The sequence below is a fragment of the Mobula hypostoma genome, chromosome 17 (genome assembly GCF_963921235.1).
Source record: "Mobula hypostoma chromosome 17, sMobHyp1.1, whole genome shotgun sequence".
NCBI classification, from domain to species: Eukaryota; Metazoa; Chordata; class Chondrichthyes; order Myliobatiformes; family Myliobatidae; genus Mobula; species Mobula hypostoma.
Genome location: NC_086113.1, coordinates 70838767 through 70865893, shown reverse-complemented (window position 1 = coordinate 70865893; position 27127 = coordinate 70838767). Strand labels below are relative to the sequence as shown.

Below are 27127 nucleotides of genomic sequence, written 5' to 3'. Positions count from 1 at the left end.
TTAGAGCTAGAAGTTGGGGGGTACAAGGTGGTAGGTGATGGGTGAAGCCGGAAGTGGGGGTGAGGGTTGAAGCAAAGAGCTGGGAAGTTGGTAGGGGAAAAAGATAAAGGAGAAGGGGGAATCTGGTAGGATAGGGTGGAAGACCATGGAAGAAAGGCAATAGAGATCAGCACCAGTAGGTGGTGATGGGCAGGTGAGAGAAGGAAACAGGAATGGGAATGGTGAAGGGGGGTAATTACCAGAGGTTCTGAGGGAAAAGAATCAGAGATGATGTTTCAGTTTGGTGACCTGATGTAGGATTGTGGATTGGAAGTGTAAACGATTTCCCCTTCCATTGATGCTGCCTGGCCTGATCTTTCTAGTCTTTCGGGTATTTTCTGATTTTATTTCAGACAAGCATCTGCAGGTTTTCAGAATTTGCATCGCAAACTTGTACCTATTGTTGAGTCATGAGGTTTAAGTGAACCCGGAATTTCATAGCATTTTGGTGTATATGACAGTAATGTAACTTCATGTTTAAAATTTTTACATCTTATACCTATACTTCTGATATTTGCTGCAATGTTTTATCTCCAATGCCTTAAAAAAAGTGAGTTTTGAGCCTCTCACATTTCTACCTTTGGAGTCCGCACACTTTTCGCTTCTCACAAATGCTTTCGTTTTGATGATAAAATGTGACTTTACTAATGTTTATGTATGAAGAAGTCACTTAATTAACATGACAATTGTTTTCTTTAATGACTTTGGATGTCATTTGCGTTGGTGCAAACATAGGCAATCAGGTTGAGAGAACTTAAACAGAACATCATTTACTGAAACTGATAATTCTGAAGAGAAGACTATATTACAGTTAATGTATCAGAATCATACCAGGTACCAAGGTCAGTCCTTGGGAGTATATTGCATCTGTATACTCTGCACTGTTTCTCTCTGAGCCCATATCATCTATTCCACTGAACTTTCAGACACATAACACACAAAATGCTGGAAGAGCTCAGCAGGCCAGGCAGCACTTACTTACTTGGGGGTTATCCATACAACAAGGGACCCTTTGCAAGGGACAAGCTAGACTCCTCCATGCTTACAATGGAACAGTAGATAACTGTCCTGTAACAGAGGGAAGGTAAACCTGGATAAAGAAAAAGAGGAAAATATTTCTTTACCGGGATAAATTAGTCCTGAAAAGAATGCAATTTATTTAAAGGAATATTCCAATTTGTTTCTCAAAAATTGAAGCTGGGCAGTGCCATGTTGATATTTATGTTGTCCATATATAAACTGGTGTTCATTAATTGTTTTGTCTACAAGATCCCACTGTGTCTTTCTATGTTCATGATTTATTCATTATTTATTCACTAGGAGTTGGACTTTCAAACAAATAGACTTTGGATAGATAAGATAAATAACTGCTCCTCCCCTCCATCACCCTCAACACGGGTGCCCCCCAGGGCTGTACACTCTGCCTGTGAAAACACAGCAGTAATTACACTGTCAAGTGTGCTGACGCCATGACGGTGGTGAGGCTCATCGCCAACAATGATAATATGGCCAAGAGAGGCGGGGTGGAAGAAGCTAAGGCCAGGCGAATAACCTCTTCCTCAATGTCCACAAGAGGAAGGAGATAGTTATGTGGAAAGCTAGAAGTGCAACATGGGTTCTCACAGGGAAATTAAGGGCACAGCTCATATTTTATAATTCTGCCAGTGGAGGGTCGCCAATCATTGCATGACCTGCTATCATTTTCCGTATAAGAGATATCTTTTCTTTGACAGTTGATCGGTAGTTAATTTGCAAATTAACAACATGGATATTGTTCATGGATGCCTTTTCTTTTTCACCAAAAATTCTGCAAGCTATATTTTCTTAAGACAATCTTTGAAAATACATTTTGTGATTCTCTTCAATGCTTTAAGAAAACAAATTTCAATTGTGATGTTTACACAGACATGGAAGAAACAAATACACATTGTATTTCAGAAATATGTCATTGGTGAAGAAGAGATGCATTTAAATGATTTGCCTTCCCCTTAGATGAGGTGGTGACTCTTTCAGTGCACGGATCCTACTATGAGAAAATTGTCACTCTCGGTGGTGTGTTTACGAATTTCAAAAGACTGAAGTCATTAGACTTGTCAAGAAATGCAATTTTCAGTCCAGAGGTAAGTGTACTGCTCTCCTTGGTATGTAATATCTTCCAACTTTGCATCTGAACGTGGGTTCTTCAGTCTTTATTATCTTATGGTAGATAATTTATGGAGTTCAGACAGAAACATGGGTGAGGTGGATGAGGTGCAGGAGGTGCAGTTTAATCTGGATTTTCAATGATTTCTGCTTAATAACATCATATTAATGTCCAAAACATGCAGAAAATAATGTAAGGAAGTTTTTTTCACTGAAATCTCTAAACCTTTGATGGGCTATATCATGTCGATAGCTAACCAGCAGACCCATAAGAGAACTGCACTTTAGCAGGTTGCAGGCCTGCGTGCATTGAGTCCAGGGATGATATGTACTGTGCTGAGAAGCCAGTTACTCTTTGTAGCATAGGGATCAGTTTGACATGAGCCACAACTGGTGTAGCCATTGTTCCAGTTTACCTAAATAAAAATTGTCAATCATCATGAAATGAGCAGGTGATAAATCTTTATTGATATTTATTCCTGTGTTTTGTTGTGTTCTATATTTTCCAATTTGTGTTTGGACAGAAACTCCTGCAATCCATCAGCATCATTTTTCCTTTAAGAAAGCGGGTTCAGGGTGTTATTTTGAGTTGAGGTTAAAAATGGAAGTGTAGCTTTAAAGATCTAGAATGGTGATGTGTATTAAAGCTAACCAGTGACTTTGCATAATAATACAACTCACAAGTCAATTTCACTTTGATGATTGGATCCAATGGGCCATGACTTGATGGGAAATGGAACCGAGCTGATGCTGAGTTGCTACAATTGTACCGAGGTGAGCATTCTAACAGGCTGCTTCGCTGTCCAGTGGGGTTGTCTACTGCTCAGTATTAAAGAAGCTTCAGAGAGTTATAATTAGCTCCCTCAAGGGTACTAGCCTCTCTGCTATCCAAGTCGTCTCAGAAAGACACTGTCCATTATTAATGACCTCCCATCAGCCAGGACGTGCCCTCTTCTCATTATTACCATCCGGAAGGAGGTACAGAAGCCTAAATGCACACACTCAGCGATTCAGGAACAGCTTCTTCCACCGCTGCCCGAGTTCTGAACGGATATTGAACACATGAACACTACCTCACTTTATTTATTTTACTTTGCACCATTTTTAATTTACCTATTAAAGATACATTATATACTGATTGTAATTGATTTTTTTTCTATAGTTATCTTGTCTTGCTTTCCACTGCTATTGCTAAGTTAACAAATCTCACGACATTTGCCACTGATATTAAACCTGATTCTGATTCACTATTTCTCAGTACATGTGTCTTTCTCATGAAAGTTACTGTACTTGAAGGCACATTTTTCCCTGGATTTTCACAAGCTGACATTGGTGGATGTAATGATCAGATACATACCATGGAATAAATCGCAATCAGTGAGACCATTCATTTCAGTGGAAATGAAAGGCTGGAAGAAGACCTTGCTGAGTGCACTTAAATACCCTAATATAATTCTAAGCATTCTCACTGTTTTATTTAATTTTCTTTCATAATTTGAAACCTTTTTGAGATATTTTAATCCCTCAATGAATCTTCATAGTATTTTGAAATCTTTGCGATATCAGAAATATTCATGTTTTCAAAATCCTGAAACATATGAAAATTGAATAAGTTGATTCAGTTTGTGTGCCTGATAGACAACTGTTGTACACATTTTGCTTTCTCAGGCAGAACCTATTGTAACAGTTCTTACAATTAAAGCTGATTGAATCTCCAGTTTCAGTCTATTGATGTTGACAGATTTGTAACATAATTTGTTATCGCAGTTGGTTTTAATTTGTTTCTTGGGGAAAATTTAGAAAGTGCAGTATTAAATTCCAAATTGTCAGTTGTTTCATGAATAACTGTAAGTCTTTCGTTGTGTAGGGTTTGAAGTATTTACAGGAACTGGAAAAATTAAGCCTGTATTTTAATAACGTTCAGACGTTGAAAGAAATTTCCAGCTTTCGCCATCTGATCCATTTAACTGAGCTAGATTTACGGCTAAATCCAGCTACAACGACTGAGGAGAATTATAGACAGTGTGTAATTCGCTTCTTACCAAGTTTGATGAAATTAGGTAAGCGTGGGTTACTTAACATCAAATTGTCTGATGAAAGATTTGACCTTGTAACATATTGTGCATGTTCTTCAGTAATTATTGTGCTGGCATTGTTTGGAGTGAAAGCAGCAGACCTGAGTTCAATTACACTAAAATTCCAATAATCTGACGCGTGAAGAGTCCTGATGATTTGACATCTGTCTCACTGGGTAACGTTTGCCAGAAATTTTTTATTACTGGAAGGAGAAATCAATACTTATGGCATCATGTTGGAGGCTGCCCAGACAGAATATAAAATGTTAGTCCGCCACCCTGAGGGTGGCCTCATCTTCACACAAGAGGAAGTCATGGAGCAACATGTTGGAATGGAATATGAATCAGAATTAAAATGCTTTACCACTTTCCATGACAAAGCAGTCCCCCAGTTTCCCATGGGACTCACCAATATAGAGGAGGCCGCATTGGGAGAACCAGACTCTACAGACAACTCCAGCATATTCACTGGTTAAATATGGCCTCACCTGGAAGGACCGTTTGGAGGAGAAGGCAGTACATGTACAGAGAGGTGTTACACTTCGGAGATCAGGGGGAGAGATGAATGAACAAGGAAATCACAGACTTCGTGATCCTTGTGAAAAATCGGAGTGGGAAATTGGCAAAATACCTTTAGTGCTAGCATGCTTTTGGAGAGGCATTAGTTGTGGAGGGTGACGTGTTGGATACGGAGGATCATTGGCTGGTAGGTGGGGACAAGAGGAACTCTGTCACAGTTGAGGTAGAGAGGGGAAGAAGTGTCCTTTAAAGAGAATTGTGTGGAAAAATAAAAAAAATCCGGTGAACAAGAGTTCAGTGCGCAAGAACATCTTGTAAATTAGAGAGGTCAGAGCAGAATTGCCCAATAAGTTCAAACTGACAGAAATTCAACAGAAACTCAAGCAACAACACATTACAACAATGTTATGCAGAAGAGCATCTCTGAATGCTCAATAAATTGGACATTGAAGTGGATGTGGTACAGCAGCAAAAGGCCATGGACAGACATTCAGTGGCAACTGAGTGTAAATCATACAGATAGTGAAGAAAATGACTGTGATTTATTTTACATGTCCTGTTTCACAGAATCACACACAAATCAATGGTATTGCAGGAGATTGTCAATTTGTTCCATTGCTGCGGTAGGATGAGGGTATTGCGGGACAGTTCAAGCAGCTAATGGTTGTAGGAAAGTAGCTGTTCCTGAACCTTGGGATGTGGGATTTCTGTACTTCCAGTGGCAAGAAGAGAGCATGATCTGCATGGTGGTCACACTTGGAAAAAGATGCCCAGAAATTCAGTTAGTCTGGCACCAGCAAAATCTGAGTGTGATGGACAATTGGAGTTTGACTAGAAGTGCTTTCTTTTTGACTTTGTTGATATGGAACAATGGAGTAACTATGACTGTGACCTCGGGAAGAATCTATAGGTAGAGTCTGTAGCTAATGAGATTCCATGTGTACAGAATATACAGTACTTACCAATGTGCCAGGTCTTCATCCATGTATTTATGCAGCCATAATTGTTTGTATCCTTTTGGATATGCAAAACGATTAAAACAACTGATGCATAGTCTGCACAATGTTTGTTTCTTAAGATTTATTTTCTAAATCTCCCTCCAAATGACACTTAAATGTATCGTCTGTTTTTATGTGGATATGCAATGGATAAAGTTGCATTTGAGAATAGGGTGGGAATGGGTAGGAAGATGTTGTTTAAAGTTATAGAAATCTGTTCAATATATTGTTCAATCAGCTTAAGCAACTTCAGCTCTGCATTGTCTTTTTCAAACCAGGGAATCACCCTTAAAATTGTTTCTTTATATTCCGTAAAAAGCATACCTGTGTAAAACTATCTTGAGTCATTTTACTCTCATGTTTTATACGGTATCTGCCTGATATCCTGAATGAGGAGTGGGAGAAACTTCACTAAACTTTCTACAATATATTTAAATTATTCTTCCACAGTTTAGCTGGTAAATTATATGTCGATAAGTGATCTCGTTCATTCTTGAAGGGGAAAATTAAATAACTGCCCAATATCCTGCTGAATTAACTGAAGCAGCTCTTGCACATTGCGAAATCAAACACAGCTGATAATTTGCTGATATACTACTAATTTTTAGTCATGTAGGTCTAGATGTTGCATCACTGATAATTTCTCAGAATATTTTATTTGATGGACTAATTAGAAGTCAGTCCTTTAAAGGGCTGATGTGTATGTTGCGTTTTTATGAATTGCAATATCTCAATAATGGTTTGTCATCAACAGATCTCAGGCATGTCTGTGCAACTGAGAGAAATCCTGACAAATTAGACTTCATTTCACAAGAACAATGTGAGACATCAAAGGTAGGTGAAAGGGAGGAGAGGTCAGAAAATAGTTCTATTCTTATAGTATACATTTATCAAAGAACGTAGCTGCATGAATAAGGTATTTTTATTGATGTTCTCTGTTTTTATTTAATATTTTAATCTTTATGAATCAGAGAAGGTGTATTTCAATCCACTGATAGTTGTTTGATAATGAGATTGGTGAAGGATTAATTGCAGAGAAGTATGAAGCAAACAATCCTCTACCAATGGTATCTAAACTGAGTTGTTGCAGAATGTTCTGTTTTTTATTTCATCCCTTGTAATTTGCTTTTGTATGAATGTTTATTACATTTGATATTATAATGAAGCCAATTTAATTTCCTGTCTCGCTATTAATTTCAGTCATAAGATGAAGAGGTCATCAGTTATGACACAGATGAGCAGAATTACGTGAATCAAGCACAGATGTGTAAGTGGGATGGAGCATCTAATAATCAAAATGGTAAGTGAAGTGATTCACATTTGACCATCAAACCTGACTGCCTCAGATCTTGCTGTATAATGAATTTCCTTTTTGTGAATTACTTGGCCAAATTTGTTGAGAAATAAGGGCAGTTCCCATCTGGAGGTTACCGAGACAGAATATAAGGTGTTAGTCCACGACCCTGAGGGTGGTCTCCTACAGGCACAGGGGGAAGCCATGGAGCAACACGTTGGAGTGGGATATGAATCAGAATTAAAATGCTTTGCCACTGTGAAATACCACTATCAGCAGATGGAGCTAGGTGCATGACAACGCTGTCCCCAGTTTCCGACGAGTCTCACCAATATAGAGGAGGCTGCATCAGGAGTACCAGACACAATAGACGACTCCAACGTGTTCACTGGTTAAATATTGTCTCATCTGGAAGGACTGTTTGGGACCCTGAATGGAGGAGAAGGGAGGTGTTACATTTCGGAGATCAGTGGGGAGGGATGAATGAAGAAGGAAATCACGGAGTACATGATCCTCGTGAACAATCGGGGGTGGGAAGTTGGTAAAATACTTTCCGTGCTAGCATGCTTTTGGAGAGGCGTTAGTTGTGGAGTGTGAAGTGTTGGATACGGAGGATCATTGTGTGGTAAGTGAGGAGAAGTGAAACTTCATCACTGTTAAGGTGGAGAGGGGGAGAGATTTTGAGAGTTCACAGAGAATTCTGTGGAAAACCAAAAAATATCCAGTGAGCAAGAGTTCAGTGCGCAAAAACGTCTTGTAAATGAGAGAGGTTCAAGGAAAATTTCCCAACCCGTTCAAGCTGACAGAAATGCAACAGAAACTCAAGAAACAACACGTTACAATAGGGGATGCAGAAGAGCAACTCTGAATGCACAATGTGTTGAACCTTGAAATGGATGTGGTACAGCAGCAAAAGGCCATGAACAGACATTCAGTGGCGACAGAGTGTAATTTATACCCACAGTGAAGAAAGTTACTGTGATTTTTTTTACACGTCCTGTTTCACACAATCAGACACACATCAATGGTAGTGCTGCGGTAGGATGAGGGTATTGCGGGACAGTTCAAACAGCTAATGGTTGTAGGAAAGTAGCTGTTCCTGAACCTTGGGATGTGACATGTCAGGTTTCTGTTTTTAAAGCGGCAAGAAGAGAGCATGATCTGCATGGTGGTTAGACTTGAGAAAAGATGCCCAGAAATTCAGTTAGTCTGACACTACCAAAAGCTGAGTGTGGTAGACAATTGGAGTTTTACTGCAAGTGCTTTTTTTGAGTTTGTTAATATGGAATAATAGAGTAACTATGACAGTGACCTCTGGAAGAATCTATAGGTAGAGTCTGTAGCTACTGAGATTCCATCTGTAGAGAGTATACAGTATTTACCAATGTGCCAGGTCTTCATCCATTATGCAGCTCTTGCAAATTGCCAAATCATACACAGCTGATAATTTGCTGCTGTACTGATTGTTAGTCAAGTAGGTCTATATGTTGCATGGCTGGTAATTCCTCAGAATATTTTATTTGATGGACTAATTAGCTGTCAGTCCTTTCAAATTCTGATGTGTATGTTGCATTATTATTAATTGCAATATCTCAATAATGGTTTGTCATCAACAGATCTCAGGCATGTCTGTGCAACTGAGAGAAATCCTGCCAAATTTGACTTAATTTCACAAGAACAATATGAGACGTCAGAAGTAGATAAAAGACAGGAGAGGTCAGGAAATAGTTCTATTCTTATAGTATACATTTATCAAAGAATGTAGCTGGGTGAATAAGGTATTTTTATTAATGTTCTCTGTTTTCATTTAATATTTTAATCTTTATGAATCAGAGAAGGTGTATTTCAATCCACTGATAGTTGTTTGATAATGAGATTGGTGAAGGATTAATTGCAGAGAAGTGTGAAGCAAACAATCCTCTGCCAACGGTATCTAAACTGAGTTGTTGCAGAATGTTCTGTTTTTTATTTCATCCCTTGTATTTTGGTTTTGTATGAATGTTTATTACATTTGATATTATTATGAAGCCTATTTAGCTTCCTGTCTCACTATTAATTTCAGTCAGCAGATGAAGAAGGTCTTCAGTTATGACACAGATGAGCAGAATTACGTGAATCGAGCACAGATGTGCAAGTGGGATGGAGCATCTAATAATCAAAATGGTAAGTGATGTGATTCACATTTGACCATCAAATCTGACTGCCTCAGATCTTGCTGTATAATGAATTCCCTTTTTGTGAATTACTTGGGCGAATTTGTTGAGAAACGTGGGCAGTTCGTGGAACAGGAAGTTGCTCGAAATGCTGGACAATCAATTGGAATATCTATGCCAGTGTTAAACAAGCAAGGGGTATCAAATTGAAGTTTTATGGCTGCCAAGAAGAATGGAAACACAGGTTGAATTGTACATTTTATTTATAATTTGATTTGAGGAAATTCATTTATTTATTTAAATATTTAAATATGTTAATTTTGATAGGGACATCATTTTCTTTAGTGTTTTAATTGTTCATGCGATATGCAACATTTTTTGAATATTTTTGAATTGTCAGTCTCATTTGTAAGGAAAGAGATGGAATTAGTGATGACGAATGCAAGAACAGTATTTTGAACAGAATAATAAACATGGAATATTGAGAAGAAAATCATCTTTGACTAGAGTATATTGCAGCAGAATAGACTAGGGAGAACGAGAAGGTTCAGTGTATTGGAATTTTCAGAAGAGTTTCATTAAGAAAAGTAGTTTTTAACTATATTGTTTTAATCACTTTAACCATAAATAAATGAACTTGCCCTTGAAGGAATGAGGTATATGATTCTGTGGACTGCTGCCAGGGATGGTGATTTTGCTGTATTGTGAGGGGATCCAGGAGTGCCCCTATTAACAGCTTGAAGAGAGACAGAGAGAGTCATTTGTCATCGATGGTTTGTTTTGAAAAGAGAGAGAGATGAAGATTGACGGTTGGACTGTCACGTCAGGGCACAGGAGGTAACTTTGTATTTTTACTTTGGAGATAACACTGAGCCGCTCGAAGGTTGCTATGGTGACCGACAGCACGTTATTGATGTTACTTTCTTTTTTTTTAAATTTTATTTTTATTTGGATAAGGAGTTCACAATTATCATGTACTTTTTTCACACATATAACCTTTTCCATTTTTTATATGTATAAAACTACAATTATTTATACATTCTTAAGTACACATTGAGATGATATAAAAGCAAAATAAACATTTAAATAGATAATTATGTACTGTGGTAAATCTAACCTATTAGGCTAAGTAATGAAATTAGTTGTTAAGAAAAATGGTAATAATAGTTTCCATACAACCCTTCTGGACCATTTCCACTGGTCCAAAATGTTGCATACAAGCCTATATACCAACCATTGTAGGTGTTTATCTCTGAATGGCAGGTGATGCTCAGCCTGGTGAGATAAGCCTGCCATAGTTGGATGCATCAGCAAGGGAGATGAGGCTGAGTACAGGGCTACGGTAAGAAACTTTGTCACATGGTGTGAGCAGAATTATCTGCAGCTTAATGTGAAAAAGTCTAAGGAGCTGGTGGTGAGGAGCTGAGGAGAGCTAAGGTACCGGTGACCCCTGTTTCCGTCCAGGGGTCAGTGGGAACATGGTGGAGGATTACAAATACCTGGAGATACAAATTGACAATAAACTGGACTGGTCAAAGAACACTGAGGCTGTCTTCAAGAAGGGTCAGAGCCGTCTCTATTTCCTGAGGAGACTGAGGTCCTTTAACATCTGCCGGATGATGCTGAGGATGTTCTACGAGTCCGTGGTGGCCAGTGTGATCATGTTTGCTGTTGTGTGCTGGGGCAGCAGGCTGCGGGTGGCAGACACCAACAGAATCAACAAACTCATCCGTAAGGCCAGTGATGTTGTGGGGATGGAACTGGACTCTCTGACGGTGGTGTCTGAAAAGAGGATGCTGTCTAAGTTGCATGCCATCTTGGACAATGTTTCCTATCCAGTACATAATGTACTGGTTGGGCACAGGAGTACATTCAGCCAGAGACTCATTCCACCGAGATGCAGCACAGAGCGTCACAGGAAGTCATTCCTGCCTGTGGCCATCAAACTTTACAACTCCTCCCTTGGAGGGTCAGACACCCTGAGTCAATAGGCTGGTCCTGGAGTTACTTCATAATTTACTGGCATAATTTACATATTACTATTTAACTATTTATGGTTTTATTACTATTTACTATTTATAGTGCATCTGTAACGAAAACCAATTTCCCCCGGGATCAATAAAGTATGACTATGACTATGACTATAAATAGGAGGTCAGATGATACAGACCTCAGACACATGATCAGGACACTGAAGGAGCATTGTTGTGCCCGCAGAGAAAGTGGGTTTTGGAGGATCAATCAGGCGGATTGATCCAATTGCTCTGCCAGTGAAAATTCAAAGGCAGGACCGGTGGGGAATTGTCCATGTGTTCGACCCTGGCCTGGGTAGACAGCTCCACCACACCGAAGTACAGTCCCCTTTGTTGTTAAAGTCACAGTCAGTATCTTGTGAAAGATTTTGGAGGATGACGAGAAGATTGACGGCAACAGCTCACCTGAAGACTCAACTCACTCTCTCTCTCTCTCTCTCTCTCTCTCTCCATCACTACTCAACTAAATACCACGAACTGAACTGAACTGAATTTTATTCAACATTGTAAGACTGTATCTTTTTACCCCTAGACTTAAAGAAGCTTGTTTTTTCAAATGCATATATTTCCACACTTACTGATATACTTACTTATATATATAATCATTGCTAACCTGTTTGATTTATCTACATTTACATTACTGTATCATGTAGTTACTAATAAATATTATTAGTTTATAACAATACTGGATTCCAAAGTGTTTTCCATCTCTGCTGGTTCTTTATTCCCGTCATGGGGTATGTGACAAAATTGGGGGCTGCGTCCGCGATATGAGCAAATTGGTCGGGAGGCTGGTTTGAATTGATTGGGGAAATTTCCGTGTGATTTGGTTGTGTGGAATATCAGCAGAAATGGAGTTTGAAGTTAATAAGTTTATGTTGGAACCAACCCCTGAGGCGTTGGATGATGCTAAGAAGGATTTGCTGTTTGGAATTGCTCAAAAGTTAAAACTGAAGGTGAATACTACAATGAGGAAAATTCAGATACAGATGTTAGTAGCCCAGCATTACGTAGCTAAGGGAACGTTTGAGGTGGGGGCGATAGAGCTATTTGCTGAAGGAAAGGTACATGTGAGGCTGAAGCTGAGTTGAAACTGAAATTGGAATTACTACAGCTCAAGGCTGAGGCCGCAGAAAAACAGAGGGTCCATGAGGCTAGAGAGGCAGATAGACGGAGAGCGTTTGAAAGGGAGAGATAGCAACAGAACGCTCAGATGGCAAACCGTGAGGAGGGGTTTAGTGTCAGTCGAGAAATTAGGTTAGTGCCTCCATTTGATGAAGCAGAAATTGAGAGGTATTTCCTACATTTTGAGAAAGTGGCCTGTAATCGGGAGTGGCCGTGGGAGCAGTGGGCGGTGTTACTACAGAGTGTGGTTAAGGGGGAGGCTCAGCAAACACATGCAGCCCTGTCTCTTGAAGATGCAAAGGATTATGATAAAGTGAAGGATGCTGCGTTTAAGGCTTATGAGTTAGTCCTGGAGGCGTACAGACAAAGGTTTCAAGGTTTGACTAAGTCCTGGAACCAAACGTATGTGAAGTTTGCCCATGAGAAACGTGTGTACTTTGATCGGTGGTGCGCTTCAAAAGAGGCGGATGAGGATATTGGCAACTTGAAGGAGTTGATATTGATTGAAGAGTTTAAAAACTGCGGCTTGGCTGAGATAAGGACGCACTGAGATGGGAAAGGGGCAGCAACACTGTCAGAATCTGCTAAAGTAGCAGACGAATATGCCCTAACTCATTAAGTTAAGTTTTTTCCCACTAAGATTAACCCACAAGGGAGTAGAGATAATCCACTGGCTAAACCAGAGAGTAAACCGGGGATTAGTGATAAAAGTAAGGAGGAAGGGAAACAGTCGGGGAGAAATTTCCCAGTTTCAAGTGTTACTCTTGTGGAAAACCTGGCCATGTGGCGTCAAATTGTTTTGCTACAAAGAGGGGAAAAGGAAAAGAGAAAGAGAAACCCCCAACTGGCTGCGTTCAGACAGCTAAAACATCGCTGAAGAAGGAGAGGTCGAACCAAGTTCGGGAGGGACTCGAGAGATTTATTTCAGAAGGGTTTGTGTCTGTGCAGGAGGGGTCAAACCCAGTCCCAGTAAGAATCTGGAGAGATACTGGAGCTTTCCAGTCACTGATATTAAAGAATGTTTTGGAATTTGGTGCTGAGACAGATACTGGGGAAGTAAACATCATTAAGGGCATTAGAAGGGGAACAGAGGCCGTGCCTTTACATGAGATAATCTTGAAATGCGACTTGGTATCGAAACCAGTCATAATAAGGGTCCGATCTGAACTACCGATAGACCATGTTGATGTTTTACTCGGTAATGACCTTGCAGGTGGAGACGTTAATCCAGCAGTTCAGCTCACAAGCAAGCCTGCTGCTGCTGAGGACCAGCCCATAGATGCTGATGTGTATTCTGCATGTGTAGTGACACGAAGCATGTCCAAAAAGGCTGCTGATGCTAATGTTGATTTATCTGAGACTTTCCTACCGTCCCTATACCAACAGGACTTAGCGGGTATTAGTCCTTACTCTTAATAATTTCTCCTTTGGCTCCTCCCACTTCCTCCAAACTAAAGGTGTAGCTATGGGCACCCGTATGGGTCCTAGCTATGCCTGCCTTTTTGTTGGGTTTGTGGAACAATCTATGTTCCGTGCCTATTCTGGTATCTGTCCCCCACTTTTCCTTCGCTACATCGACGACTGCATTGGCGCTGCTTCCTGCACGCATGCTGAGCTCGTTGACTTCATTAACTTTGCCTCCAACTTTCACCCTGCCCTCAAGTTTACCTGGTCCATTTCCGACACCTCCCTCCCCTTTCTAGATCTTTCTGTCTCTGTCTCTGGAGACAGCTTATCTACTGATGTCTACTATAAGCCTACTGACTCTCACAGCTATCTGGACTATTCCTCTTCTCACCCTGTCTCTTGCAAAAATGCCATCCCCTTCTCGCAATTCCTCCGTCTCCGCCGCATCTGCTCTCAGGATGAGGCTTTTCATTCCAGGATGAGGGAGATGTCCTTTTTTAAAGAAAGGGGCTTCCCTTCCTCCACCATCAACTCTGCTCTCAAATGCATCTCCCCCATTTCACGCACATCTGCTCTCACTCCATCCTCCTGTCACCCCACTAGGAATAGGGTTCCCCTGGTCCTCACCTACCACCCCACCAGCCTCTGGGTCCAACATATAATTCTCCGTAACTTCCGCCACCTCCAACGGGATCCCACCACTAAGCACATTTTTCCCTCCCCCCGCCCCGCTTTCCGCAGGGATCGCTCCCTACCTGACTCCCTTGTCCATTTGTCCCCCCCATCCCTCCCCACTGATCTCCCTCCTGACACTTATCCTTGTAAGCGGAACAAGTGCTACACATGCCCTTACACTTCCTCCTTACCACCATTCAGGGCCCCAGACAGTCCTTCCAGGTGAGGCGACACTTCACCTGTGAGTCTGGGGTGATATACTGCGTCCGGTGCTCCCGATGTGGCCTTTTATATATTGGTGAGACCCGACGCAGACTGGGAGACCGCTTTGCTGAATACCTACACTCTGTCCACCAGAGAAAGCAGGATCTCCCAGTGGCCACACATTTTAATTCCACATCCCATTCCCATTCTGATATGTCTATCCACGGCCTCCTCTACTGTAAAGATGAAGCCACACTCAGGTTAGAGGAACAATACCTTCTATTCCGTCTGGGTAACCTCCAACCTGATGGCATGAATATTGACTTCTCAAACTTCCGCTAATGCCCCACCTCCCCCTCGTACCCCATCTGTTACTTATTTTTATACACACATTCTTTCTCTCACTCTCCTTTTTCTCCGTCTGTCCCTCTGAATATACCACTTGCCCATCCTCTGGGCTTTCCCCCCCTCCCCCTTTTCTTCTCCCCAGACCTCCCGTCCCATGACCCTCTCCCTTCTCCAGCCTGTATCCCTTTTGCCTTAGTCCTGACGAAGGGTCTTGGCCCGAAACATTGACTGTACCTCTTCCTAGAGATGCTGCCTGGCCTGCTGCGTTCACCAGCAACTTTGATGTGTGTTGCTCACATAAGATGGTGGCATGTTTGGAAATCAGCGGCCTCGCGTGGCCAAACAAGCAAAACTGATTTGATTTGATCAAAGGCCCCACCCACCATGGACTTTTTCTCTTCTACTTCCTCCAATAGCACAGAAGGTACAGAAACTGGAAAGGATCTCGTCACCAGGCTCAAGGACAGCTTCTATCCCATGTTGAGTGCCCCCCCAGTACTATATGATGGGCTCCCGACCTCACAATCTACTTCATTTTGGCCTTGTACCTTACTGTCACCCTGCACTGCACTGTCTCTGTAACTGTAATACTTTATTCTGTATTCCATCATTGTTTAATTCCTTCTTTTATTTCAATCTACTGATGTGATGAAATTATCTGTCTGGATGGCTGGCAAAACAATTTTTTCTGGGTATCTCAGTGACAATAGTAAAGCTATAATCTTCTGTGGACCAGCTGGATGCAGAGATGCAAGCGATCCCAGCTTGCTGGGGAGTCTGGAATCAGGGGTTAGAATCTCAGAAGAAACAATCGGGCATTTAGGACCAGATGACAAGAGAATTCTTCACATGAAGGAGGATGAATTGTTGGAATTGTCTATCTGAGAGAACCCTGGTGCCTCACTCCTTGGTTCATTCAAAATTGATCGATTTCTAGATATCGAGGAAACCAGAAGAAATGGGAATAAAGCAGGAAATGGTTTACTAGGTAAAAGAGGATGCTTGAAGTGCCAAATGACTGATTCCAGCTCCTATTTCTTAAAATTTCCATTCACAACTTTGACAGTCAAAGGTTTTCTAAGATGTTTCTTAGGCAGACTTCTGTCTGGCAGCCCTTGTGACCAGATTCTGTTGGCATGGTGCCTTGCGGGTCCTTGCTGAATATCGTGTGGACTCTCAACAAGCAAGTTTATCCATATTGATGACAGATTGTACCTTAACAAAACTGCAGGCAACAGATCATATTTGTTAGATTCTGAGCTATTCAGTGTAAATTGAACATAGCACTCAAATTATAATGTAATTATTGTAATCTATAGGTTACAAAGATTACATAAATCTTGGTACATATTGGCACCAATGACATGGGTTGACAAGGTGAGGAGGTCCTGAAGAGAGATTTTGGGGATTGAGGTAGAATGCTAAAGAGAGGACCTCCAGGGCAGTAATCTCTGGATCGCAGCCTATCTCATATACCAGTGAGCAGAAGAATATGATGACTCAGCAGGTAAATGCAGGGCTGAGGAATTGCTGCTGGGTGCAAGGCTTCAGATTTTTGGATCATTGGGAACACTTCTGCGAAGTTTCGACGTGCACAATAGGCACAGGTTACGCCTGAACCCAAGGGGGACCAATGTCCTGCAGGCAGGTTTGCTGGAATTGTTCTGGAGGGTTTAAACTAATTTGGCACGTGGATGGTAACTGGGATAACAGTGCTGAGAAAGAGGTAGTTGGTTTACAAACAGAGGCAGTGTGTAGTGAGACTCCTTGCTAGACGGAGCTAATGACAGGGCAAAATTGCTGTCAACAGGATGAGATGCAATGTAAAAGGTAGCCAAAATTGAAAAGGGTGATGAATACAGGACTGAAGGTGTTATATTTGAATGCATGCAGTATGCGGAATGAGGTAGATGAACTTGTAGCATTGTTACAGATTGGCATGTGTGACATTCTGGACATCACTGAGCTCTGACTGAAAGAAGATTATACCTGGAGTTTAACATCCAAGGATACACATTGTATCGAAAGGATTGACAGGAAGGCAGAGGCTGTGGTATGGCTCTGTTGGTAAAACTGAAATCAAATCATCAGAAAGAGGTGACAACAGGTCAAAAGGTGTTTAATTGTCGGGGGTAGAGCGAAGGAAGTGCAAGGGTAAAAAGACCCTGATAGGAGTTATACACAGACCACCAACTAGTAGTCAGGATATGGTCTACAAATTAAAATGAGAGATAGAAAATGCATGCCAATAGGCCAAATCACAATACATAGTCCTGAGAGATTTCCTTATGGAGGTAGATTGGGAAAATCAGGCTGGTGCGGGATCCCAAGAGGAGGAAATTTCTAGAATGTCTCAGAGTTGGCTTTTCAGAGCAGCTCAGGTTTAAGCCCAGTAGAGATCACCTGATCTGGATCGGGTGTTGTGCAATGAACCAGAATTGATGAGAGAGCTGAAGATAAAGGAACCCTGAGGGAAAGTGATGATAAGGTGATCAAATTCGCCATGAAATGTGAGAAGGAGAAGCAAAAATCAAATATATCAGTATTACAGTGGAGAAAAGGGAATTACAGAGGCATGAGAAAGGAGTTGGTCAAAATTGATGCGAAATAACACTGGCAGGGATGGTAGTAGAGCAATGGCTGTAATTTCTGGAGCAGTTCGGAAAGCACGGGATATATACATCCCAGAGAGGAAGAAGTATTATAAGGGCAACATGATACAACCATGGCTAACAAGAGAAGTCAAAGCCAACATAAAAGCCAAAGACAGGGCATATCATATATCAAAAATTATTGGGAAGTTAGGGGATTGAGAAGCTTTTAAAAACTAACAGAAGCGAACTAAAAAGTCATTAAGAAGTTAAAGCTGAAATACGAAAGTAAGCTTGCCAGTGATATGGAAGAGGATACCAGAAGAGAGGGGAGTGGATATTGAACGGCAGGAAAACAATTCGGGAGAGGTAGCAATGAAGAGCAAGGAAATGGCAGACAAATTAAATAAGTATTTTGCTTCATTCCTCACTGTGGAAGACACTTGTAGTATGGCGGAAGTTCAAGATTGCAGCAGTCAGAAGTGTGTGATGTTGCCATTACTAGGGCGAAGGTGTTGGGAAACTGGAAGGCCTGAAGGTAGATATTGTACGACACCTGGACCTGATGGTCTACACCCCAGTCTTTTGAAAGAGGTGGCTGAAGAGTCTGTGGAGGCATGAGTAACGATCTTGCAATGATCACTCGATGATGGAAGGTTCCGGAAGACTGGAAAACAGGGGAGAGAGGAAGAAGAAAGGAAATTATGGGGCAGTTCGTCTGACCTCAGTGCTTGGCATTACCTGTTTGAGTTGATTGTTAAGTTGATTGTTAAGTGCTTTCGGGGTACTTGGAGGCACATGATCAAGTCAGCCATATTCAGCATGATTCCCTCAAGGGCAAATCTCACCTGACAAATCTGTCGGAATTCTTTGAAGAAATAACAAGCAGAATAGACAAATGAGAATGGTAATGTTGTGTACTTGGATTTTCAGAAGGCCTTTGACAATGTGCCACACATGAGGCTGTTTAACAAGTTCAGAGCCCATGGTATTAAAGGAAAGATACCTGATGTAAGTAAAGCAGTGGCTGATAGGCAAGAGGCAAATCGCTACTGACCAGTTGAAGCACAGCGAGACGGACAAACTAAAACCAAAGCAAAGTGAGGAACAATGAGTAAATAACGAGGCCCAGCACGCACATAGACTGTCGAGTTCAAAAAAAGGCAGCAAACGAAAGAATACACAGGCTCAAAATCGATGAGTACTGACCATAAATAAAAACAGAAATGGCTACATTGGAAAGCTAGACAGGGTTGATTACAAAACAGATAACTGGATTTTGTATACCAAGCTACAGTAATTCAATAGTAGTTTAAAGCAAATGGAATGGCCAATGAGAAAAGTGTCAATTTTATGAAGTGCATTGGGTTTAATTGCAGACAGTTTGTTTCAAAGTTTAACTGCTCCAACCAAACGATTCAAAATTACTTTTGCTGTTATTGTGAAAGTAAGGCAGGAACATTTAGAACCAAAACCATTACTGATTGCAGAATGCTTTCCGTTTCGAAGTGACACTAGCATGGATAAAACAGTGGCTGATTGGGAGGAGGCAAGGTGGGAATAAAGGGAGACTTTTCTGGTGGGCTGCTAGCGACTCCTGGTGTTCCACGGGGGTCTGTGTTGCCATCGCTTTAGTCAGCAGTCTGGTCCTCTTTACATTCTGTTGGGAAGTATGTTTGCAATTATTCCATTGAAACATTGAGAGTAGCATTTTCAGATGAAATTTAGATGAAAAACAAGAAACTAAATCTGGATTCTCACAGGTTTTGTTATGGCAGAGGAAATGTCAATATCCAGCAAATAATCTCACCACTGGTATATGTTTAAGAAAGGGTAACTGAAAGCTGCAATGTTTATGAACATAAAGTGAATATTCTATTGTAAATGTGGAATGATAAAATTACCTGTTCATGTCAAAACACTGATCATTTCCCATTTTTCATTTTCTTAATCTGTCCAGGTGTGAAAGCAGATACCACATACAGGTGCTGTAGGAGTCTCACTGAGGATGACAGTAGCAGCATTCACCGATCAAGAATGCTTTCTGCCAGCCAAGTGCCACATTATGGAACATCATCTGCTCACTGCCTCGTTGATCGACAACAATTGTTACACCCAGCAGCTCTCTAACATCTCTTCGTACAACTTGTTCAAAGAGAAGCTTTACTGACAGAAAGGTAACAAACACTGTTCATTTAACTAAGTTAATATTTTACAATGTTCAGTTGTCTCTCGAATTGGGAGACTGATGTGGTATTGTTTATATGGGAAATATTTTACAAATATTGGTTGATCGTATTCTTAATCATCCCCACCCCCCTTAAACGAACCTACATGAGGTACTACATTTCTCACCATGAATTTACAACAATTTGGAGGTTTTGCCTCTGGAAGATAACCTGCTTACGTCATAGAACCAACACCCCAGGTAAAACTGATTCTAGTGATTCACGTTTTCAGCCAAACTTCAAAGGTGACCTGAAGCAAAAGATTGATTGGCTGATTGTCATTGGCACATTTTGACATTATGACAATTTCCTTTAACTCTCTTTTGTGAAAACAGGAAATATTGGAAGTTCACAAAACAGCCATAAAAGCGTACATGTTATCATTTTGTTTTTAGTTCTTCAGAACCCATAACTAAGCTTGGTCAGTTTTCAGCCATGAATTTTATCTATCAGTTTGTTACCTTATATTGATATTGAATGTAGTGTGCTGTTCGGGTAAAATTTATATTTTGTGAGCATGTAAGCAGAGGTAAAATTATATTTGGGGTTAGAACGAGGGAAAGGGGTGTTTTAGTTTCTTAAAGTGAGGAGTTATTCTGATTGCTGTGTACAGCAGGTTCATTAATATTTTGAATGAACCATAGATGCAATGTTTTAACAGCAAATAACTAAGATATCCTTCTGCCAGTAAATTAAGGAGTTTTTGATCTCGAAATGAGAATAGGTTAGGTGGATAGAAATTTTCATTACCGATTAAAATAACTGATTATTGAAGTTAAACATATCAACACTATATGCCAACTGATCTCAAAGGTAAATATGCTGTAAGCTTTTTACTTTTCCTACTGCTTTGATTTTCTTCTGTTTGCTCAATGTGATTTTTTTCCCCTCTCTTTTTCCCTGCAGAGTGCTTTTTTGTCTTTTTATTGGGTTATTTGAATTTCTTCCTTTGCGACTGCTTATAAATTTCAAGGTGTATAATTTACACATTCTTTCATAATGACTGTGCTTTGAATCTCAGAAAACTTATCCTCACATCGAGCTTAGTATCTTCTCATTTGTGAGGTTGGGTAACATGATGAAATGAGGCACTGGGGTTCAATTAAAGAGATTTAATCAAGCTTTTATTTTTAATGGACTTTTATCATCCTTTCATACCGCATATTCCAGATCACAAAATACACTCGGTGGCCACTTTATCAGGTGACCTGTACAGCTGCTGGCTAAAGTAAATATCTTATCAGCCAGTCACATGGCTGCAGCTCTCCGCATGAAATCATGCAGACACGGTCGAGAGGTTCAGTTGTTCAGCTAAACATCAGAATGGGCAAGAAACGTAATTTAGGTGACCTTGGAGTGATTGCTGTTGCCAGACAGAATGGTTTAAATATCTCAGAACTGCTGATCTCCTGAGATTTTCATGCGCAATATTCTCCCGAGTGTACAGTGAAAGGGGTGATCAGCATAAAACTGCTTTCATCCCGTCCCTTTGATCAAGCTTTTGCCACCTATTGTGAGCGGCAATACTGTGTTTGAAAATGAGAGAGGTCAGAGGGGTAGGGCCTGACTGCTTCAGGCGGACAGGAAGGTGACAGGAACTCAGATAACCACACATTAGAGCAGTGACATGCAGAAGAGCACTTTGAATGCACAAGATGTTACACTTTGAAGTGGACGGGCTACAACAGCACAAGACAACAACCATACACTCAGTAGCCATTTCTTTGGTACAGGACATACCTAATAAAGTAGCCACTGTGTGTATACTTGCATGCAAGAATAACTTGGATTCTTATCACATTTTTAACAGTCAAAGGTGTTTTAAAGGAATATAATGCTGACATGAGTGAAAAGAAAGGTGGAGGACAGCCTGAGTAAGGAGACACAATTAGAGGAGTTTAATATTGAAACACAGGAGGAGGAAACGGCCATTCAGTCTGACAGTGTTGTTCACCATTTAACGATATTTTAGCTGACCTGTGAACTAACTCTACTGTATATACGTGCTCTTGACCAGCAGTAGCCCTTATTAACTCTGGTTAACTAAAATGTCTTAAACATTGACCCGAAAAAATCTTCTACGTGGAAGATGGTTCCAGATTTCAATGATCTTTCTCACTGAGAAATATTTCCTTATCTTGGTCTGAAAGCACAAATTCTAATTTTCAGTCCCTGCCCTGAGTGGAAATAGTTTCTTAATAAACCCTGCAGATTAGATTGTCTTAATATCTTGAAAACTTCAATCAAATCACAAGACCATCAGATATAGGGGCAGAATTAGGCCATTTGGCCCATCGAGTCTGCACCACCATTTCATAATACCTGATTCAATTCTCTCTCAGCACCAATCTCATGTCCTCTCTCCATATCCTTTTATGCCCTGACTAATCAAGAATCTGCCAGTATCTGCTTTAAAAACACCCAATGACTTGGCAAAGAATTCCACTGATTAACCACTCTACGGAAAAGAAATTCCTCCTCTTCTCCATTCGAAATGGACATCCTTCTGAGGCTGTGTCCTCTCTCTGCTCTTTAGCTCTCCCACCATAGGAAACATCCTCTCCACATCCACTCTATCAAGCTCCTTCAACATTTGACAGATTTCAATGATATTTCCCCTCATTTCTTCTGAATTCCAATGAGTACAGGCCCAGAGCCCTCAAACACTCCTCATTTGATAACCATTTCAATCCCAGAATCATTGTTGTGAAGCTCCTTTAAACCCTCGCCAATGTCAGCACAGCTGAACACAGTTCACCGTACTCCAAGTGAAACATCACCAGTGTCTTGTAAACCCTCAACATTACATCCTTGCCTTTATATTCTAGTACTCTCGAAGAGAATGCTGACACACCACATTTGCCTTCCTCACCACCAACTCAACCTGAAAGTGAACCTTTAGGAAATCCTATGAAGGGACTCTCAAGTCCCTGTGCACCAAAGACTTTTTAATTTTATGTCCATTTTTAATTTTATCTTCCCAGCGCCTTATGTCAGACTAGCTGCTCTATAATTTACTTTCTTCTTTTTCTCTCCCTTCTTGAAGAGTGGAATGACGTTTGCAATTTTCCATTCCTCCAGAACCATGTCAGAATACATTGCTTTTTGAAAGATCATCAGTAACACCTCCACAGTCTCTCCAACCACCTATTTCAGAACCCTGGGATGCAGATCCTTTCTCCAGGTGGCTTGTCTTCCTTCAGACCTTCCAGTTTGTCAAGCACCTTCTCCTTAGAAATGGCAACTTCACATACTTCCGCCGCTTGAAAATTTCTAAGTTCTGTCAGACTACAGTGAAGCCTGATTCAAAATGCTTAATCAGATCATCTGCCATTTCCTTGTGTCCCACTACCACCTCTCCAGCATCACTTTCCAGTGGTCTGAATTCTTCAGTCGCCTGTTTTACACTTAAAATATCTGAAGGAACTTTGTTTGGTCCTCTTTAATGTTATTGGCTAGCTTACTTTTATGTGCCATCCTTTCTTTTTTTATCACTTTTTTTAGTCGCTTTCTGCTGGTCTTTAAAAGCCTTTGCAGTTTTTTTGCTCTACCCATGATTCTACACCTTTCAATCCTTTGTCACTTCTTTCTCATGGTTTGATTTAATTTTTTCTCAATACAGCACCCCTCCTCCATGCCTTCGGCCTGCAGGCCTGCCCTTTCAATGCAATGTTATCCTTGGACAATTAAGTTCCCAGCTAGAATCTTCTTTCAGCCACAAATCAGCGATGCCCACAATGTCATACATGCCAATCTGTTGCAAGTTCATCTACCTTATTCAGAATAATGTGTGCCATCACCTTCAGTCCTGTACTGATCATCCGTTTTGATTTTGGCCTCCTTTTACCTTGCGATTCACTCCATTACTGTACCTGTAATTTTGGCCCATCCTCGAGCTCTCCTTGCTAGCAGTCTCACCGCTCTGTTTGTAAACTAACTGCCCGATCCTCAGCCCTATGACTGGTTCCCATCCTCTTCCCACCTGAGCAGCTCCAGCAAAGCTGCCCATAAGGATATTGCTCCCTCAATCCTTCCCATTGATCCAGTCCGAGACGTCCTGGACCTTGGCACCTGGGAGGCAACATACCATCCAGATTTCTCTATCCAGTCTACAGAATCTCATTTCTATTCCTCTGACTATGGAGCCTCCTATCACTGCTGCAGTCCGCTTCACCTCCTCCGATCCACAGTGCCAGAGACCAGGTTGCTGCAGTTCCACTCCTGCAGCTCGTCCCTCCCAACGTTATCCAAAGTGCTATACTTACTTTTGAGGGGACAGTCACAGCTCTACTCCACACTGGCTGCCCATTTCCTTTCCTCCTTACAGTAACCCAGTTATCTGCCTCCTACAACCTCGGGGTGGACTATCTCCCTGTACCTCCCATTAATCACTTCCTCAGTCTCCTGATGAGGCGAGTTTCTTCAACCAGAACTGCACTCAAAACACCAAATGTAGCTTGACCGAGGTTTTATACAGCTGCCGCAGGGCTTCCCAACTTAATACTCAACAGACTTCATTCAGCCAGTGGGCCGACAGCACTCCACGTCAGTGTGCCTATGCCCCTAACCCTACTGTCCCTTTCACTGTCACTAGCTGGGTGCCCCTTTTCCCTCCGGACTTTGTTCACACCCCAAGAGACAATAATAGAGGAATAGGCTATTATCCAAGGGTACCAATAGATTCTAAGTTGCATTCCTATCCCTCTGCCCAAATCCCGACCTGGGATGTTCCAGTTTCATGGATGTATCTCAGTGAGTTCCCTTTCCTCCCTGTATCAGGTAGCTGTGTCACTACAACAGCTGCCCTTCAGCTTCTCTCAAATTTTGTTTCATGGTTTCTATCAATTGTGTTTTCTATTCAGTCTAATTAATTTGTTAATATGACAAAGCCTTGCCTAAAACATTGCACGAGGCTAACGTTTCCCTCATTTTAAAGAAAGGGAAAGAGGAAACAGACCCGGTCAGCTCTAGGCCCATTGCACTCCAGAACCTCGATAGAAAGGTAATCACTAAAATGATGGCTAACTGGCTAAATAAGCATTTGTCATCTATCATTCATCCTGATCAGACAGGATTCATCCCGGGCAGGTTCTCTTTTTCCAGTGTCAGACGCCTCCTTAATACTATGTACGCTGATCATGGGAAAGCTAATGGGGAGAAATCTTATCCCTTGATGCACATAAGGCTTTTGACCAGATTGAGTGGCCTTAAATGTTTGAGTCACTGTACAGATTTGGGTTTGGCGAGTCATTTATATCCTGGGTAGAACTGATATACACCAGCCCAATGTGTTCTATAATAATTATTGGCAACAATTCAGCTGTGTTTCCCCTACACCCCTACACCCCTACACCCCTACACCCCTACACCCCTACACCCCTACACCCCTACACCCCTACACAGTTCAGCAGGGGTGCCCTCTCTTGCCGGCCTCTTTGACATCGCAGTAGAGCCCCCTTGCCCTAAAAATAAGAAGTCACCCAAATATTGTGGGTTTGAAAGTGGGAGGTATTGAAACACAACGACGATGTGATACTGTACTTACAAAACTCAGAAAAGTCAGTCCCCCTTCTTCTAGATTTAATCACTTCTTTTGGCAGACTATCGGGCTACTCAATCAATTAGACAAGGAGTGACTTCGTGCCCCTGTCCGACGTCTACATTCCGGGTTTTTTGGAAAGTGTCCCGTTTAAAGTAGTTAAAGATCACTTTACTTCTCTTAGCTTGGCAATACCCAAAGATCCGAAATTAATATTTAAATTAAACTTCGTGGAGTTTATTTCAAAACTTAAACAGAACATAGAAAGTTGGAAAACCCTACCTCTGTCCGTGATTGGTCATATAAATTCAATTAAAATAGTTTCCTTTCCTAGGTTTCTCTATCTTTGTCAAAGTCTTCCCATTTTTCTTACATCAGCCTTCCTTAAAGAGTTGGACTGCATAATTTTGTCTTACATCTGGAATTACAAGAACCACAGGATTTTGAAAATTCATTTACAAAAGCCCAAGTCTGAAGGAGGGCTGGGATTACTTGTATTCAGACACTATTACTGGCCTGTCAATGTTAGGGCTCTGATGTTCTGGCAACAGGGGGCTCCGGATAACTTAGCCCCTGGGGCCCCCTTGTGGCTATATATGGAGTCAACTCCTCTTTCCCAGCCAGCTAGAAAAGCCTGGGACTTTAAAAAGTCTAAGTTTCATTTTGAAAAACTCCATTGGAATTCTAAATCAGATTAGAAGTGTTCTGAATCTACCAGAGACCTCTGTACAAACACCAATCTGTTTCAATCACTCCTTTCTACCCTCATGGTCAGACAAAACCTACCATGCTTGGAGGGAGAAGGGTTTTGTTTCTATCGAAGACCTGTACATAGAGGGACGGTTTGCAACATTGGGTCTGCTGAAAGAGAAATTTGAGCTGCCTCATTTGCACTTTTTTCATTATTTACAAATTAGACACTACGTCCAATTCAAGATTTGTTATTTTGGAATCCTTCCAGGGAAGCATATATTTTTTGATATTTTAAAGAACCCTCCTGACTCCAGGCATCTCGTTTCTAAGTTTGTGCGTTTGTTTGATGGTTGTACTATAGCCTTTACTGTGAAGATCAGGGAGGCCTGGAAGAGGAATTGGGCATTGAACCATATGAAGCTGCCTGGGACTAGAGTTTGTCGATGATACAGGCTTGCTCTGTTAACAGCAGACACCAACTGATCCAGTTTAAAGTTGTCCACTGTCTCCACTATTCTAAACTCAGGTTGCACAGGAGTTACCCTTCTGTCTTGCCAATGTGTGACAGATACCCAGGGACGGAGGGCACATTGTCACACACCTTTTGGTTTTGTCCTTCACTGACTGGATTTTGGTCCAAAATATTTGACTAGTACTCAAAGGCCTATAAAAGATCCTTCCCCTTGGAAGCCAGTCTCGCCATCTTTGGCTGTTCGCAATCCACTTTATGCTTCCCTACAGCCATACGACAGTCTCTGATGCTGGGGATGACTGTCGCCAAAAAACTCATCTTGATGGAATGGAAATCACCCTCTCCCCCTTCCTTTCGGAGATGGATGGCTGACATGATCTCAGTCATACAGATAGAGAGACTCAGGTTTTTGAGAACCAATTCAATTTTAAAATTTTTGGCTGTCTGGGATCCATTTCTTGCCTATCTGGACAAGGTCGGGGGCAGATAAACAATTCCCCCCCCCCAGCTAATCTCTCACAGCCCTCGTTAGAGACTTAATGTTTAGCATTTTTGAGCACTGTATAGCAGCCATCCCTCGAATGTTATGTCC

At 41.3% G+C, this 27127-nt stretch overlaps 1 protein-coding gene across 4 annotated transcripts in view; it reads left to right on the top strand.

The window, feature by feature from the left end:
• Positions 1 to 27127, top strand: part of LOC134358112 (centrosomal protein of 72 kDa-like) — a 37039-nt gene that overhangs the window by 1518 nt on the left and 8394 nt on the right. The window contains exons 1-7 of one of the 4 annotated variants that reach the window (XR_010020809.1): positions 1 to 2159; positions 4049 to 4241; positions 6528 to 6607; positions 6974 to 7073; positions 9130 to 9230; positions 9870 to 10057; positions 19564 to 19780. The exon at positions 1 to 2159 is cut by the window's left edge and continues 1518 nt beyond it. The gene's annotated coding sequence lies outside the window, so the exon portion shown is untranslated. Of the gene's footprint in view, positions 2160 to 4048; positions 4242 to 6527; positions 6608 to 6973; positions 7074 to 8743; positions 8784 to 9129; positions 9231 to 9869; positions 10058 to 19563; positions 19781 to 27127 lie in introns of those variants that run through there. The other 3 variants (XR_010020808.1, XR_010020807.1, XM_063070108.1) reach the window with 3 other exon arrangements.